Source organism: Notothenia rossii (assembly GCF_949606895.1).
Source record: "Notothenia rossii genome assembly, chromosome: 8".
Taxonomy (NCBI): domain Eukaryota; kingdom Metazoa; phylum Chordata; class Actinopteri; order Perciformes; family Nototheniidae; genus Notothenia; species Notothenia rossii.
Window position 1 is genome coordinate 24419236 of NC_136906.1, and position 6691 is coordinate 24425926.

General features: G+C 37.8%; 1 long non-coding RNA gene across 1 annotated transcript; it reads left to right on the forward strand.

Moving 5' to 3' along the window:
- Positions 1-375: 375 nt before the first annotated feature.
- On the forward strand, positions 376-4336 carry LOC307016457. The gene is made up of 2 exons (XR_013801812.1): positions 376-513; positions 1710-4336. It is a non-coding gene; the product is annotated as an uncharacterized lncRNA (long non-coding RNA).
- Positions 4337-6691: the final 2355 nt, after the last annotated feature.

The window sequence follows — 6691 nt, forward strand, 5'->3', positions numbered from 1 at the left end:
TGAGACCTACAGTACAGAGACCTACAGTAATTTGACCCTATGGAAAAGCTGTGTTATTTATGGCGAAAAGTGAGTGTCATTTAAAACAATATATGATGAGTGAGGTTGTGCCCGAAAAAAGAAAGAAAAAAAAGATTTTTTTTATCTTTTCACTGAGGGCCCTCTTTGCTCAAGGGCCCCTGGGCACTTGCAGGTTGCCCATATGGTTAATCCGGCCTTGGGCATAGATGAGTGTTTCGGCAGCAGAGAAGGAGAGTGATAGGCGGAGACGGCATATCTTTTTGAGGTGGAAGAAGGCAGTTTTGGTGATGTGCTTGATATGGTTTTCAAAAGAAGAGGTTGCTGTCTAAATAGTTTGAATTGTTTTTCTGTCAATCGAAATATATATGCAGCTCTACAAACATACCACTAACACTCATTTGTAATCAGTAGGTTCTGAGGGAGTTTTGCAGAATTGATTGCTATGGTAACAGCAGTGTTCTCATGTGAGGATTCACTTTCGCAGACCAGATGGTGAGTAAATAGGGAGAAGCTCATCAGCTCAAACGTGCATCTTCATCTTTACTTGACACAGGCTCAGCAGAAGCACCTACACACAGGCCATAAAACCACACAGCTGACACCATTGGCCACACCATCATTTGGAACAGTTTGTTATTAATTTCACAATAGCTGATAAAACAATTGTGAATGCAGCTCTACCATAATCACATGCTGAACTGTGAACATTTTAAACATTCAGGCCAATAGCTGTCATTGATGTTGTTTGATATTATTGTGGATGAAAACCTGATGAGAGGCGCACAGCGCAAAAGAAAATGACAGGCATTTCAACACAGGTACCCAGCAGCTGACAGCAAGGGCTCTTAAAGCTCAGTGGCTTTGATTTTAAACAAAGTATTAAGTACACTTGACATTCATTGGGGTGTGAAAGTGTGACAGAGTGGACAGGAAAAGCTCTGGCTGAGTGCAATTCTTTTTTTTCATGGCCGTAAAATGTTCAGTGATTGAATAGATGAGTGGTGTGCAAGCGTAAAGCAGGTGAGAGTATTGGACACAGTACAATCTAATTGTATAAGCTCTTGTGCAGAATAAAAATGTACAACAGTACAGAGTGCTCGAGTAAATGGGCCTCGAGATTGGACTGATTGATTTAAAGGTCCCATGTCTTTGCCATTTCTACTGATCATAATTCCATTGTTGAGGTCTACTAGAATAGATTTACATTGTTCAATGTTCCAAAAGCCCATTGGTTTTCTCATACAGCATCTCTGTATAGTATGTGTATTCACTCTCTGTCCTAATAATAAAAAAAGCATATGATGGGACCTTGGATACCTTTTTTTACAAAGTGAGTAGAGGTGAACATCTGAGTAAAGGGAGCTGAGGTCGACACCCTGCTCTACTGCTAGTTTAAATACAATGAAGATAGATTTACTGATATATGTTGCACGGAATATTCAATATATATAATATGTTATGTGCTTTTCCAAACTGATGTTAGTAGAAATAAATATGCAAGGGTTGTATAAAGCATAAAGCAACCATTTGAATGAAACAAGCAACAAGCCACTCTCCTTTTGTACTGTTGCTACAGCTATCCATTCCACTCAGCAGTTTACAAGAACAGTAGACTTATCTTATTTCTCAATTGTTTTGCCTCCTCATCACCACGCTCCTCCGGCTTGTGATCCAAAAATCAACCTCAGCACTTCGTCTTTGAGGACTTCTAGATTCCCATAATGCATCCTGAGGACAGAAGTATGAGGGTACTTGAACTGTTGAAACTCTGAACAAGGTAACTCTGGTGTATTTTTGGAGATATTCAAGACACTAATTAATGGTGTTTAAAAGAGGCGTATCACACTGCTGGACAGATCTAAACCCATGGCAGCAACCTATCAAACTGTTACTTGTGTGTTCATAATTTGTGCTTATTTTAATGTTGAGTTTAACGATGGATTTAACGAAGACAACATTTCACCCTCTATTCTCAAATGAAGCTAGCATTAATCTACACTTCATCACCACATGATGTTACAAGTTCACGTCTAAATTGCTGTTTTCAAGCTGTCATATAGAGTGTGTATATGCTATAGGCTTATAACTCATTATACATATACTTCAGTCTTGATTCAAATATTAAAACATTCGTAATAGCGCTTCAAACAGTACACTTCGTAAAGGCTGTGTGTGTTGGTGTGTGTTAAAACATTTAAACATCTTCTCACATTCTGCCACAAATTAAATGACATCACTTAAAAATTGACATTATCCAAATAAATCTAAGATAACTATTCATCTTTGGTGAAATTATCAATCTGTACAGAGAAATTATAAATGAAAACGCAGAGCCCATTATTTCAATGAGTTAAAATGTTAAAAATTCTGATTATCTGTCAAAGGTAATTGTATTTGTATACTCACTTCTGAGTGCTGCCTATTTCTTCCAACACAACTTTTGATTTAACTTTAGAATGCCACATATTTTCCCAATTCGTATTTTATGGATCAAATCATTCTTCAGAATGCTGGCTCTGTGATCTTGCTTGTAATTATTTCTGCTTTTCATTTCTGAGATTCACACTTCAACAAGCCTAAGGACACAAGGGAGCGTCTGCACCATAATCAATACGAAGCTGGTTCAGGTAGGGGTGAGACGCCCCCCTGAGCTGATCACATGTATATCACTGGGAATACTATTCTGCAAGTCATGCCAGTTCCTAAGAAATAAATCAAAGGAATAATAGGGAAGCAAATGTTCTATGACATGTTGAAGCAATGGTGTGGCACCCAGGGGTGAAGCGCATCTTCAATCCACAAAGAGTGTGGCCAAGCATTAAGACGTCCTCTGTAAACAGCTACAGTATAATTACAGCCATGTTAGCTGCACTGCAGGCTTAGGCCCGGCTTTAAGCTAAACACCAGCCTCATGCAAATGTGCACACAAAGACAATGCTAGCATGCTGAGTTTAAGTAAGTGTATCATTAAACCAAAAGCACCATGTTGTTTTAGCATGCTAACAAGAGCTGAAAATTAAGATTACTTTCATCAACAATTGATATGACTGTTTGGTAAGAAAATCATGAAAAATTTCAATTTCTCAAGGTTTGTAAGCCAAAAACATGAAAAAGATATTCAGTCAGGAACACAATAGAAAAGCAGGAGATAACGTAGAGCTGAGGCCAATGGGAAGGTCATTAATAATGCAAGACTTTGGCCATGAACTAAAATTCAAATTTGTGACCTTCTGTAGATGAAACTGATTATAAATCATCCCGAGAGGAAACGATTGGCAATCCATTCAATCGTTGATTAGACATTTCCTTTAAGCCACAGATGTAAACCTCATATCGTACATCCGCTGGGAACCATGAATGCATGTACAAAATGTCATATTTGTATTGTTGTATGTATATATGGTCCTATATCTCCCTAAACAATGTTTTCTTCCCAAACTTTTAGAATCTATTACCCATTTTATCCATTATGAGTTCAATAAAAAAGTTCTCGGCTCGCAGTTTTTGTTGATTTGGACATATTTCCTGGACAGGCTACTTTGTACAGACAAAGTTAATAATAATTGTAATAGTGCAGTTATAAACGACATGAATCAAAGATGTGTTGCTGTATTTTAGTGGTCAAAGAATGCATTCATCATCATAATTACGCTATATAATTTACACAGTGCCTGTAAACCGGAGGAGAACGCTGGCATTTATTCTCCTGAAAGACTACGGAGCGATATGGTCTGCAAAATGTGTTTATTTTGGGGATTGACTGGATGCTCTGACCGTTCCACTTCCTGCCCGGCGCTATGCAACGCTCTGCCACATGCTATGGCCTAAATACAATATAGAATTTTATGTTTGATATATCAGATTTAATATTATTGTTTGTGGTATGTTTTGCAACCTAAAAGCAAGGGCTTACATCAATGAAATACAAAAAGTGGTATACTTGTTACATAACTTTTACAGTTGGGATTATTTATAGTAAAAGCTGTTTTTTTTATTATCACATGATAAGCCATAACATCATTAGCTTTTCTTCAGTCAGAATGTTGATGTTTTTCTATTTTGATGTTGTTGTTTGCTATACTGGAGCATTTGCCTTGTGTGAAAGTAGGCCTACAATATCACAAGCGTTAGATACATTTTGTATTTCTGTCCAAGGGCAGACTACAATAGCCTTTATTTGATTCATGATGTTCCCAGCAGCAGCCTATGTTTGAAAAGGCTACCAAAGGAAGCAGCTGTGAGGCTGAAAAGATTATGTTTAATACAGCAAAAAAACGAAATCAAATGTTTTTAATAAATGTAATGTCCTCCTCTCCGACGGTGAATGTGTTTCTCTGCTTGGAATCCAAACCAAACACATTCTTCTTCTGCGTACAATCTCCTTTAACTTCCCTTAGATTGTTCCAGTTCCAGTGTGTTTATGATGACGAAGTAATAATTGGCTCTCAGCACTGTGAGCGTTGTCCATCTGTTGTCGTGATGATGTTTTGTTTGAAGTGGTGTTTCCATGTCTAATGAATGCCTCTTTTTCATGCCGATCAATTATGTGAGTCAGCTGGGGTTTGCTGAAGGACTCTCCAAGCCTTCTTTCTTCAGTATCAGTGTGGCGTTATAGATTGGGATCAAAACGGACTCATTCATGCCTGAATCGACAGCGGACTTATACAACCCAAGACTGACGTTTTTTTAATAGAAGCTTTTTGAAAGGCACTGCCAACAAATCAGTCTAGTATTATTAAATCAAAAGTATGGACCAGGCCCAAGGTGCGCTTGATTGTGGGGCAGGGGGCTTGCACAAAAAAATGCAGTTGATATTATTACTGTATAAATAGACATTCTTATAGGGAAGTGCTTAAAATAAGTGTTTTATTGCAGAAAGAACACCATTTGTAAAATAAATCTATAATCCTGTTGACCACTTTTATACCTATCAGTTAAATGGCATATCATCTCTCCTGTGTCATTGTCTAATCCTCATTTTGTGTGAACAATGTGAGTAAATATCAACCTTTACCTCTGCACTGCAAATGTTGAAAAGTGGAAATACTGTCAACTTCAGGCTCCTTCAGAGGCTGCACAAAAAAAGCAAAGAGCACTTTGAAGAAGATGCTTACACAAGATCTGCCCAGCATTGCTATTATGTAACAAAAAAGGGGATGTCTCAACCCAAGTGGAAGCACACCCCATGACACAGTTTATCTTACTCAAAATCAAGCACAGACATGATTTCATCTGCAATTGTAACTATGACAACCAGGAGGATAATGATATACAGTATGGGGCTAGGACCTGGACTGACCCATGGTGTCATTTTGAAACGCACTAATGTCGTATTTTGTGCGCAATCAAAACCTCTTTTTGCTACTGTGATGAGAATAAATCAGTGACTTTCTTCAGATCTCTTTTTTCACCAGACACTCCTCTGACTCACAGAGCCTGCTGCAAAGCTGGTGAAGCAGATTTAAAAACTGTGCACCTGAGACATGAAATAATTGCCTTCTCAACAGAGATTTGCTTTAACATTTCCTTTCATGCAAAAATTAAATGTAGTCCAAAAGCTTTGCCATAATAACACAATAATTCAGCTTTGAATAGGAGGTAAAATAATGCCATGCTCACCATACTAAGTGCTTTCTAATTAGCGATTTACACAAAATAAAGCTGAGGAGGATGACAGCAATCTCATTAGTTTTGAAATATTTGGTCCAAGGTATTGGGAAAAATACAAAATGATGACCTGTGGATCGTGTGCTATATGGAATAAACTGATCATGAATATGTGTACCAAATGTCTTCACAAAGCATCCAATCGTTTTTGAGACATTTCACTCAAAACCACAAATGTGAACCTAATCGTGGCGCTCAAAGAAAAGTCAGGGGATCCCCTAAGTTTAAAGGAGACCTATCATGCTATATTTGAATAATATATTGTAGGCCATATCTATATAAGGAATATTTATACGTTTTCTTTTTAAAAATACCAAACAGATCATGCATTTTAGCCATGCCTCATTTCGCTCTATTTTGCTCTCCTCCACCCCTGTCTTTGCATGCGCTGCATCTGACCACGCCCCCCTGCAAAGGAGGGGGCCGAGTTACGAGCATGTTACCATGCTGTTACCATGCCACGGCAACCTCTCATTCCCCTGATTGGTGGAGAGTTGGTCATATAGGCGGAGCTCCTCGTCACTGATGTCAGACTATTTTCAAATCTGGATCAGTCTGTATCTACGGAAGAGGATTAGGGCCACATGTTTTTTTTTTGGGAGGATTTGTTCTGAGAAAAATCTCAGAATTCTGACTTTAATCTCAGAATTCTGAAAAAGAGTCAGACAGAATTCTGAGATTAAAGTCAGAATTCTGACTTTTTTCTCCCAAAAAAAAACTACGTTTTTTTGTTCTGAGGAAAAAGTCAGAATTCTGAGATTAAAGTCAGAATTCTGAGAAAAAAGTCAGAATTCTGAGATTTTTCTCAGAACAAATCCTCTCAAAAAAAAAAACATGTGGCCCTAATCCTTCTGAGAAAAAAGTCAGAATTCTGAGAATTGAGACATTTTGTTTCACACGTAAAAACATACTGCTTTTAGATCTAGTCCTTTCACTTCAATATCTATTTTAAGAACAGTATTATCACTGATATAAGGTACTTTTCACATCCTGTCAGCCATTA